We start from the raw sequence: 12,792 nt of genomic DNA on the forward strand, positions 1-12,792 counted from the left end.
GAGGAAATTGGGTCAAAAAAACAGAAACAACTGAATGTAGAAAGCTATACTAGAAAGCCAAACATTGATCAGTTTAGTATTTTGCTAAAAAAATAATAATAATACTTCAGAGACCCTGTTTGACTAGTTTCCTCTTTTTCAATATGTGAAATAAATGTTTAAGGGAAGCACAATGAGTCTATTACAGCCTTTCTAATATAACAGTTTATAAAATCCTGTTTATGATTCTGCAGTTGGCTCCTGTATAAAATGCAAATTTGCTATCTATCAAATTACAAGTGCTCCTGTTTGAAGGAGTGAGGAAACTTATATTGGGTCATTGAGATTTCTTTTTTTTCCCTTATACCAGGGGCAGGATATAAGAATCACAGAATCATAGAACTGTAGAGTTGGAAAGGACCCTGAGAATCAACTTGTGCAACCCCTGAAATGCAGGTACATGCAGCTGTCCCTCAAGGGGATCAAACCTGCAACCTTGGCGTTATCAGCACCATGCTCCAACCAACTGAGCGATCCATTGAAGAACTGTGTCAAGCAGAAACTCCAGGATTTGGTTGTGAATATCACTGCATTCTCCTCTTAGTGGAAAGCTGAAATTCTATTTCTCAACATACTGTCATTCAGCTGAGGTTTAAGAAAATAGGCTCACGGGTGTTCTATGATATAAGAGAGATCTGTGTGGATGAGAGGCAGGAAGAAACTAAAGAAAGCAGAAGAAAAATTAGGAGTGAGGGCATAGAAACCAAACTTTTAGAATACTTAATGATAATAATTACATTATTTATTTTACTTGTTGGTTAATGTGAAGAGACAAAAAGAGTGCAAAGAAAGAAAGAGCTTCATATGGAAGCAATCTGAATTTTCAGGGAATAAAAACAAGTAACATATTTATGTCAAGCATGATGCAGTGCATCATACTGTATTTAATTATAACTGGGATGGTCTGGTAGATTATTAGGCAAGTTGCAAGTTTCTGGCTTTGGCTGTTTAGGTAGATGCTTGTTTCCAAAGCTGCAGGCACAGTGTAAATCACATCAATGACAGATATCCTCCAATTTAGTATTTATATTTTTTCAGATTATAACATTTACCACATCCATTATACTTTTCAGCCACTCTTTAGGCTAAAAGATTAATTATATTCTGCATCAATATAGACTGAGCAATGAATACCAAATCATTAAAATGTATATTCTTTTCCACTCAATCCTTATTCTAAATTCTTGTGTGCAGTGCAATAAACCCAGTGTAATAATCCTGGTAGGGAATAGTTTATCAGATGGGCACATAGGAAAGACAAGCACAGAGATTTGCTGGTTTCCTTGCACCGTACTAGCCAAAAACCTGTTACAGTTTCATGTGATGAAGTGTTTCAGGGCTTCATGTCTTTGATAGGTAAGTGTCTGTTTGTTGGTATGCCACTTATTATTCAGCAAAGACTGAAACATCAGGAATACTGAACAGGGACATTTGTGGATATAATCACGAGTCAGTCACATTTCTTATCCTCTTTGTCTTGCACTTCCAGCTACACAGTTTGTGTAGAGTATCTGCAAAAGAGCAGTGTGGATCAGCTTCGGAGGAGGTGGGTCCCCAAAAACTTCTGGCAAAAAAGGGTGAGATCTATTTGATGGGGACAACTGACCTGCACCCAGTTATAGGGATATTATTTTTTTTTACAGTAAACCTTGAGATGAGTTTAAGAACACTTTCAGAAAAGTCCAAGCTAAACTTAAATATCATTGCATACAAAGAAACGCAGGTGATGAGTTTTCATGGGGCATCTTGAGTCATACCCACTAAGTTTCATGACATGGGGCTAAAGCAAAAGAGCAAGGATGTTTCCACCAGTCCAATATTATTTTAATAAGCGGGTCACTTGCAAGGGATGGTTGATGGCCAAATGAGGAAAGGCTGTAGTTCAGTGGCAGAGCATCTACTTTGTATGCAGAAGGTCCCTGACAAATCTCTGGAATCTCCAGGCTCGGAGAGAAACTTGTCTGAAGTCCTGGAGAGCCAATCAGTGCAGACAGTGTAGAGGGCCAATGATCTGATTCACTATAAGGCAGCTTCCTGTGTTCCTAAGTTATAGGTGTTGCTTGCATTGACTGTGGTGTTGAGTTCCAAGAAATGTAATTAAGCAGATGCAACCAACTGCTGTTCCGTTGTCACATACTGGGATCAAAGTTGGTTGCATCAAAAGGGGCTCCTTCTCTGCTTACCACAATGATGCAACCATTGCTCAGAGCAAATTCACATGTGCAGTCCTGAGACATGTACTGAGTTCCACCTGAAGCAAGCTGATGGGTAACACCTCCTGTGAGTGTAAATATAAGAACCTTAATGGTTTCTGCCATCATTAAGAAACCACTTAATCCAGTAGCATGACATGTGGCTAAATCTTAAGGGCTTAAAAATGTTAGTTTTATCTAATAATGCTCTGCAGCTCACCTATGTAACAAGCTCAGGGCAAAATATATCTTGGTGTGAATGACACTAGAAAAGAATTCACAAGGCAATCACAGATAGTAAAGATGTAGTCATTTTGCCAGGAAGTGATCTCACATTCCAAGAAAAACAGAGGTTGTAATGCAAATGCAGACTATCTCTGAAATGAATAGAAGCTTTGACTGCCAAGCAAAAATGAAGTTCAAAGCTAGAAAATGGGATTGTCTTATCCTTCATAAGTTACTGCCAGAAAACAAAAAAGATACAGCAATTGCCTTCAACAGAATGAAACACACCTGTTGCTTATGAAAATGCAGCCCATATGTCGGCCACAATTTTTCTTTCTGTCTTGACTTACAAACAGCAATCAACCAAGCTTTCTTTAATCCTTCCAGTAATGTTGCTGTGTTAAAGTTGCTTCTGTATAGTTCGCTTGCCAGTTGCTTATTTCAAGCAGAGGCAATAGGAGTGGGTTTAAGTCACAATCCAGGGAACGTTAAGCACAACTAAGGGCTTAACCACACTTAACTTTTGTCCCGCTCTTTGCAGGCGGGGTCTGCACTTTAACACTTCATGCCTGTGTTTTGTTTCATTGGGTTTTTTGCCTCAAGCTTGCTCTGTGAACACTCGCTCTTTAAAACTGAATCGGAGCAAACATCAGTTTGGGTTTTCTGCATATTGATGTTTGCTCTGCTTGAACTCTAAAGAGTGGGTTTTCAGATGGAAAGCTCTGGAGCAAAAGGGGGGGGTACATGGACATGGAGCTTTAAACTGTGGACCATGCCTGGAAAGAGCAGTGGAAGGATAAGTGTGGATAAGCCCTAAATCCCACTGAAGTCAATGGAACCCAATAATTGCATTGATGACAATGGCATTACTGCCTTCCTAACATTCTCTGGGACACTCTACACATAAATTCAGTGTTGTATTTTCTTCCCAAAACATTTTTTTTAATTACCGTAAAACATGAGAATGTTGATGGCTTAGCTATTTATATCTAGCAGATTTCTAGCTAGATGAAACAATATCCCCCCCCCCATAGAATATGACAGAATTCCTTTAAAGCTTGTCAACACACATTGTGCCAGCTATTTTGGTTTAGACCATTTTCCAGCACAATGTTTGGATAGCCTTCAGAGATTAAAGTGAATTGCAGTTGTTTTTAGTTTAAAGAGATGGGTGGGGAAATCCTGAGCAAGACTGGTTTCCTGTGGCATATAGTGAGACACCTGAAAGATAGCACATGAAACTGAATTGTCTATCAAAAGAAAGAAGTGCTGGCAAAGTCAATCCAAATTAAATCCTACAATCCTCTTTTGCTTTTCATTTCTGATGGATTTTAAACATAAACTTTATTTCCTTAAGGAGTGGGGAATGTTGGTGGCACGGCTGAACATCAAAATAAAATTATATTTGTTCATTTATTTGCAACATTTATATACTGCTTTTAATCACTGGTTTCAATGAGATATTGCATCTGACAGTGGAACATGCCTTTCCCTTAAAAAGCAGTGGCAACCAGAGCTAAGCTGCCTTCATATGTCACCCCAGCATATTCACATCCTCTATTATCTACACATAGGCTATAACTAGACTGGAGCAACTGCCTGGAAAACTTTTGATACATAAGAGATCGAACCCATGGTAGATTAAAAAGGAGACTCAGGAAATAACAGTGTGGTGAGGTCTCAAAAAAAAACACTGTAGCCCATTCAGTTCAAGAAACATGTTGACAAATAGACAATGATTCAGAAGAAAGTGACAAAGATACTAAAGACAAAGGAGACAAATATTTTTTTCATTTAATATGAAAGAAGAAAATCAAGGGGACAGTATGCTGACAGTACTAACGATGAGCAGCAGCCATTGTGTCACTCAAGCACCAGGTTTGGTTTATGTAATCCCAATCTTAACCTAGACAGCATCCTAAAAAGCAGAGACATCACCTTGCCAACAAAGCTCCGTATAGTTAAAGCTATGGTTTTCCCAGTAGTGATGTATGGAAGTGAGAGCTGGACCATAAAGAAGGCTGATCGCCGAAGAATTGATGCTTTCGAATTATGGTGATGGAGGAGACTCCTGAGAGTCCCATGGATTGCAAGAAGATCAAACCTATCCATCCTTAAGGAAATCAGCCCTGAGTGCTCACTGGAAGGACAGATCCTGAAGCTGAGGCTCCAATACTTTGGCCACCTCATGAGAAGAGAAGACTCCCTGGAAAAGACCCTGATGTTGGTAAACAAGGAGAAGGGGACGACAAAGATCGAGATGGTTGGATAGTGTTCTTGAAGCTACCAGCATGAGTTTGACCAAACTGCGGGAGGCAGTGGAAGACAGGAGTGCCTGGCTTGCTCTGGTCCATGGGGTCACGAAGAGTCGGACACGACTAAACAACAACAACAATTCCAATCTTTCCCTTTGGTGGGAATTTATGTGTGGGCATACAAGCCCAGAGAATACCTCTGTTAGGGAGAAGCTCTGCAGAGGCTAGACTGCAGAAAGTGCTGCATCTCCATCTTCAGGAGTCATGCACATGGCTGACTGGGTTATCGGCAATTAAAGACTGAAGGGGTGTAAGATCATGACAATGCTTTGTAGCTTTCTTTGGGCTATTTAATAAAACCTTTAACCTTCACCCCATTTGGGTGTTCATTGTGTTCTGGATGTAAGAAAAACCACTGCACCTTTAACAATACAATTGTCATTATAATTAACTGTAGGTTGGGTTGCCCATTCTCTAGATCAGGTCCCAAGAGACTGCAATCTACTCCCAGTATTAAAAAAAAACTGGCAGTGATCTACCAATTGTTATTGAGGATTGACCAGAGTTGACTGAGCTTCTTTGAAGGGGGAATGACATGATTCGCTCACCTAAAACTCCACTGCTAAAAACCGCACGCAGCGCTAAAGCCAATCATCGTATTCCCAATCACCAACAGAAAATGCCAAACACAGCCCACTTGACACAACAGAGGGACAGAGACAGGGGAGCGGGACGACGGAGACATTAATTCCCCAGTTCTTTAAATTCCATGATCGACCACGATCACCGGGGAGCTACCTGTCGATCGCAGTTGACCGGTTGAACATGTCTGCTCTAGATGAATGGACAGACCAATAACCTGCATTAACATTTGTATGCATTTTCATGCATACTTCTCTTATGCATCTTATATGCAGTTTTGCCGCATAATCCATTTTTCCCCAAACAATATTCACTAATACAATGTATTCTGCTCATTAATTTCACCAATATACATATTTTTGCATGCATTTTTCCTGAACGCACAAATTGTTGTATGCATTTTTTGTTGGGGAACGGCAACATAAAACTCAGATTGCATTTTGGTTTGTATATTGGGTGTGAATTAGGTTCGTTTGCATTAAAATGAAAAACACATGAATTTCTCCCAATTCCTATTTAATACTGGCCTCAACAATGGTGGTTTTGCTTCTCAGAATGGAATGGAGTCAACGTCTCGTTGAAATAAATGGCAGATTTCCCAATACTTTTAATGGTTATGGATCACACCCAAGTTTTATTTGTTTGCTTGTTCATTTAAGCTCAGCATCCTTGTTAAACCCTTGAATTTTTGTTCTCCCTTTCATGGATTAGGTGGCAACCCCATGTAGATTCTTTCTCACGCTGACTGGGGAGCAAAGCACTTTTCTGTATAAAGATTGTATAGTGGCCCCCATTTTTGTTAAGAACCTTGCACATGACATACAAAGTAGCCTCTCTGTGATGAAAATAATTGTTCTTGGATAAACAAGGAGATTCTCAGAAAGACCCAAGGCTATTGGCAGAAGATGTGTTGGCAGCTGTAAGAGAACAATTTTATTGTGGTGCAAGGAACTGTAAGAGGAAATGAATCTGGGATTCTCTAAGTCCCAAACGTTATAAGCTTATGCTATATAAAACTGAGGTAAACATTCTTTATTGCCATGGCTATGTTATTACAAATCTCATTTGTTTGCATAGGGAGATATGCTGTATTTATTGTTTATTTATGTCCACTGTTTCTTACCATGCCTTTTCAAACAGGATATTCAAGGGGATTCCCCCCCAAAAAAAAGATGGAAGGCAGAAATGTTTCACTAATTCTATGTGGGGTACAATAAACAGCTCTTCCCACAAAAGATAATCTAATTCTCAGTCTCAAAGAATACAGTCTTGAACACCTGGTTAAAGATGTGCTGACTTGGTTTTTTTCAGTTCAATTTTACTCCTATTACTACAGATTGGGGGGGGGGGTAGGCTCTCATAATTGAGTTCACCAGTGACAAAGGCTGTGCATTGATTGTATACAGAGAAATGGAACTATAGAATATTATTAATATATCCCTAAACACCATACATTATTAAACAGTTGAAAAGAGCACAGAATACCTTTTGTTAGCTTAGCCACCATGCCATTAAGCCATTGTGAAAGCCACCACTAAAATCAAATAGGCTGGTGGGGAAGCTTTCCAAACAACACAATATTCTGAGGGATAAAAATAGTTTGGGGGCTGCTTCCCCTAAAATGCTTCTGTCTTGTAAGGCCATATTGCTATGTAAATGTGACTTTTAAGATTAAATCAAGTGTATTAGGCAGCTGAACCACTGCTTCATTCCATATTTGGAGTTATGTACCCAATTTCTTATGTACAATCATGGGCTCCTTTCAGTTTTTGAGACCCCTAGCCATAATAAAAATTAAAAATAGTGACAGTAACAGAAAGAAAATAGGGCACACACAAATCTTGCGCCACTAGAACCAACAAATTTTAATGAATATTTATTAATTTGCTATTATTTAGGGTAAAACTTCCCAAGGAAGCTTACATCAAAAAAGAAAATTAAATCAATACTACAATATTTCCAAACACACACACTCTCAATCAGAACCTCAAGAATACATCCAGCATTAAAGCATTAAAACAGTAGCAGTGAAAACAATGCAAAGCACCACACACAAAAAATAAAAACAGCCTGAAATAAAAAGGTATTTAAAGTATTGTCTGAAATTCCCACTTTTGCTTACCCCTGCTGCCACCCCAGACTGTTGAGTGACCATGAAAAATGTGCAATTTGCTAAGCAACCTGTAAAAAATAACACTAACATCTATGTTTTAAGGAAATACTACGTACCTTTAGTTCAAGCTCAGGCTTGTCTGATGAAACAGCTCCAGCATGAAATCATCAGACTCTGGAAATATAGTGTCTGCAACCTGAAATAAATGAGATCGAGAGGTAAGCACCTAACTGCTATCAATTATAGCAGCTAATAAAAATTAACCCAGTGAATTCCATTCCAAAGAGAAATAAACACATAAAGCAGTAGTTGACATTTTAAAAAAATGTATATTTATATTCAGGATCACCCATGGAAAAATATGATGTACATATGGTGACTTCGATTTCAACATCTTGCTTTCTTTGGCATTCCTCAGAGTTGTACTAGACTCATAGAAGGAATTGCCTTAATAAGTCCTATTTTCCCCAACCCCAAGCAAAGAATCAATTGGCCAATTTAAACCTTGACCTATTCCATTTCTATTCTCATCACTCCCTGCTTCTCAGTTATAAAGTACCCAATGGCTTTATAATAAATCTAATGTATGTGATGACAGTGATATTGATTGATTGAATTTGTAACATATAAACCCATCAGGAATTTGCACAGGGTAGGCATAAATTAGCTGTTCTCTTCTCCACTCCCCTGTCAGTAGTGAGCCAATATCATGCCATGTTGAATTAGGAAAAGGGATACCGTACTTATGTTGAAGTCCTCAGATTCAAGCCACAGAACACATTTATTTGTCTTGGGATGCTAAGGAAGAGCAAGAGAAAGGAACCACGTAGGCTGCCTTGAGCTTCTCAGAGAGAGGGTAGGATTAAAATGTATTAAACAGATGAGCAGAATTTCTCCAGATTAGCTACTATTCATCTGTCATGTTTCCTCTTCACACAATCATAATTTATGCATCTTGCGATGGGCAGTAATTTGCTACTAATTCTACCGTTATTGTTCCCTAAGAATAGTGATGAGGTTGAGGAGGAATCATTACTTTGCAATACTCCATTATTTAGGGGAGTTTATCAGAACAATAAATATTAGAAGCTAGCCATGTTGCAAATTTGGCATCACTCAGAAATGGACATTTTATATTTTAGTTTTAGATTTCAGCAGCTTCATGTATAGAATTAATGCATAGGGCAGAGATGAGTGCATCACATGCAGTTTGAATCACAGGAGGGGTGGCCAGATGCCAGCCTCTGCCCTCCCAATGTCTGAATTTTCAATCTAAGACAAATAATCCATCTGGACATCTTAAAGGGAAGGAAGGTGTATCCTAAGTGCTCTTCTCCAGCCAGTTGAAATTAACACTGAAATTGGATAGCTTTAAAGTCACCCGAATTATAAGGGAGGATGTTGAAAGGAATCAGCAAAATGCCTTCAAAACTATTTTTTCCTCTCTTGAACGCGGGTCTCAGTTGAGTATGTGAACCTTTCTTTATGCTGAGCTGACATTGGCTCCTCATGACCTCAGATCACAGTAGGTGTTAAGGAGCAGAGGTTTCTCCGGGAAGTTCAGGGGTGGTAGAAATATTTTGATTCTGCAGCTGAAGAAAGGCTGCCAGGATCTTGCAAGCAAGCAGCGGAATATTGTATTTGTTTTTATAGTGTGGTCATTATTTTTCTCACAATGTGGTTCCTGCAATCTTTGAAGTCTTTTGACTCCTTTAGTCTCTGGATAATGGCTGACATGGCTTGTTTGCTTATTCATGATGCTGTCTCTTTCGGGAGAGGGTTTTTTTTTCTTCTGCTGCTGCTGGTGCTATATCCTGTTTTATACAATCCTTAGCCACAGTTAGCAAATAACAGCCAGGAAGCCATAAAACACTACTGAAGATCTTCCTTTCAGTTTCTGTAACTCAGTGATGGAAACCATCTGTGATAATTAAATAGAAGTGGACAAGGTTTGGAAGGTTTCTTGTGATTCGTTTCTGAGGGTCAATAGATATGTTTTTCCTTCACAGAGATGGCACCATAAAGGCAGGGAGGGGGATTGTATGTGTACTGTACTGCCACTTGTGAATTATTATTGTATGAGTCTTTATTTTACTATGAGTTTACAACCTGAATGTTGCTATCACTGGGGAAAGCCTGAGGAGAACTAACTCAACAGTGGGCCTTCTCAGTTATGGGCTGCATTCTCCTCAGAAATCCACTTGGCACCAACTTTTTGCTTACTTTTAGCAAACTGAAAACATGTATATTATCATCAGGCTTTTGATGAATAATATTTCTGGACCTTAAAATGTATTTAACGGATGGTTTTTAACTGATTTAAATTTATTATTGTTTGTATTTATTCTTGTAACCGTCACCTGAGGTCAATGGAGAAAGGGTGAGATATAAATTATATAAATAAATAAATACAACTCAGAAAAAGCCTTTCTGTGGCATTCAGCAGCATCTCTGGTATCTAGTTGTGAAAAACATAAACTTTTCAAACTACATTTCTCTAGAGAGCTATTATTTTATTGTTGGCATGCATGGTTAGCTTAAGAAGACTTGGCATCTCAACACAACATCATTGAAACAAAGAAAATGAAAGCTGCCAAGATGGAGCAGATCCTGTGGGGACCTAGAATGGCCCATTGCCTGCCTGGTGTGTCCTCAACTCCTGGATCTATGTCCAATTTCTCTTTACTTGTGGCAACAATCACAAAATTCAGTATACAATTATCCTATTGATTATCAGCCGCTCAACTAAAGTCCTTAAGCAAAAACATCTTTAACAAATGTCTTAATAAAGCTAAAAGCATCTTTAATGATGTGAACCAACAGTTCCTGAAAAAATCCCTAGCATTACCCAGATTCAAGGATTAAGCATCAAACAAACAGACACAGTTGCTATGTTGCTATTGTCTTTAATCCTTCTTGAAATGTTGGTGTTTGTTTTTCAGATGTTACATTATGACAATATTGCCTTCTTAGCAATAAATTACAAAGAAAAGCATTAATTCAATATAATGACTAATATAAGACCCCCAACCAGTGGTTTTTTTAAAATAAAAAGCTTGTAATTCATGTTTAAATTTCATCTCAGCATGTGTAGACCACACAATGTGTCAATGTTTGTTCTTTACATAAAATAAGGACCACCGGGGGATTTTAAATTGTGCACTAGTTGTAGAAAAATTACTTCTGCAGCAAATGTGAGACAGACAGACAGACAGAGATTTTTGGCTGATCCAGTAGTCCATGGACAAAGACATCACTTGGGCTGCCAGAAAATGAATCTGCTAACTCAATTTTTGTTCTTCAAATCATTCTATGTTTCTCAATATATTGCCCCTGCTGCACTGATTTTCCCACTCATTTTCCTCCATAATAGGCAGGCTGATCACTAATACATATATTCTGCTTCCAGACAAACCTAGAGACCCAAACAATTCTCAGGCAATGAATAAAAACATCTTAAATACAGTGTTCGGTTTAGCTCCAGAAAATGCACACCATGATATAACATAATAGATGGAGTTTGGGGACGATTTTAACATTATTTCCCCACCACCACCAGTTCCCAGTTTGAAGGCTGCCAAAAGGCACTCACTCATGTCAGCGTTTCATGTGATGGGTTAAAACCTAAAAGCTTCTTAAGCCATGTGACACCCATGTGCGTGCATTGTCAGCATGCCAGTGTGGTTGCTGACACCACTGGAAACATACAATATTGGTGCAAGGACACTGCAAACTATAAGCAATCAATTGAGAGCTTTTCAAAGTTTTATGCCCACTACATGGAGCCAACATGGATTGGTGCTTTTTGACAGCCTCTACAAACCTCTACCCACAAAACTTTTTATTCTTGTCTTAATCATGGTTAAAAGAAAAGAGGACATAAGACAACAGTATCCTTTGGGAGCAAAAGCACATTATAATATGAAGAGGATCATCTGGGGTTCCTACTGTACTGCATTTTTGCTCCCAGTGCATCTTTTTATGAACATTAAAAGAATAATGGAAAGTTTTGTACAATGACTGTAATAGTGTGTAATGGTTCTAGGGGTTGCTCGTGTGTAAGCAGGTGCCTATCTCCCCGGCTGGGTGCAAACACCTGGCTGTGTTGCCAAAGTGAACCTTTTCTGTCCAGACAGCCACTCACCCGTGGCTGACTCAATCGCTGGCAAAATCCGTCAGTGGGAGTTTCTTAAACTTCTTCCAGCAAAGAAGCTCTTTAACGCCTAGTCTCCTCCTACTCTCTCTGCGCGAAAGCCTTCTGCGCAAGGAGGGTGTGGGCAATGGAGGACCCCTACTCTCCCTGCTGGTCCCAGGCAAGGAGTCATGGGACTGCCTCGCCGCTTCCCCCATCTGCCCCCCTTCTCCACTGGTGCTACGCTGATTCTCTTCCCCAGAAGATGGGCTGCTTCTCCCGATCCCTGGACGCTCTCTGGAATCCCTCTGGCTTTTGCTCTCTCCCTCCGGCACTGATGGCAGTTCCCTGACATAGTGGAACTCTATGTTGAAATCTTGGTAACAGTGGCTTCACATACAGGTTTTTTGCTCATTTAAATGGACTCAACTTGTGGCTGATTTGGACAGTCATCAAATTATCTTATTGCTAAACTTGCTGGCCCTCTAGTACCCAAGTTCTTCTCTCTCCTCTCAAAAGTAACTAAAATCTGATTTAAATTGTAATTTCCAGATCTTTCCAAACAAGTAGACAGCATCATGAGTTTAACTATAGTAATGATTTATTCGGCACATCTCCAAATTTATCACAACCTTAAGGATGTGCTGAGCAAGGAAATAAAGAATTATGTTTTGGAAATACAATTTTGCTATCAGCTTGCAATTCAAGTTTTACTCCTCCTGATTTACAGAGGGACAATCCTAGAAAAATATTGTGGAGTGGGCTCCCACAACTACTACTGATGATCACATAGGTCACAAAGGTATAAACACATGTATGACCCTCATTCAAATGGGCACTGACTAATCCAGTTTATTTTCTCCAAGACCAGCTCTGATCTCATTCACTTAAATGGGAATTGCATATTAGGCAACATTTATAGGCAACATTCTTCCCCTGTCACTCAGTAAACAATCTTGTACTTGTATACAAATTAAAGAATGCGCCCTCTGCCATGCAATGTAGTCTGTTATTTTTTCCTGTGGAGACTGCACATATCACTCTTCTAACATATGTAATGCCTTGTGGCATAGATATCTCCATACATTTTTGTGGGTGGGGGAAAAGACAGCAACTCATCCTACTTTTACTAACGTGAGCCCAATGGATGTCCTGGGCTGCCTCCCACAATTATCTAGTTCAAATACCTAGTTC

At 39.2% G+C, this 12,792-nt stretch overlaps 1 long non-coding RNA gene across 1 annotated transcript in view; it reads right to left on the reverse strand.

The window, feature by feature from the left end:
* Positions 1 to 12,792, reverse strand: part of LOC309539111 — a 134,328-nt gene that overhangs the window by 71,399 nt on the left and 50,137 nt on the right. The window contains exon 2 of the long non-coding RNA XR_014222696.1: positions 7,583 to 7,662. This is a non-coding gene — a long non-coding RNA (uncharacterized lncRNA). The remainder of the gene's footprint in view (positions 1 to 7,582; positions 7,663 to 12,792) is intronic.

Source organism: Podarcis vaucheri, assembly GCF_965113315.1.
Source record: "Podarcis vaucheri genome assembly, chromosome: 8".
NCBI lineage: Eukaryota > Metazoa > Chordata > Lepidosauria > Squamata > Lacertidae > Podarcis > Podarcis vaucheri.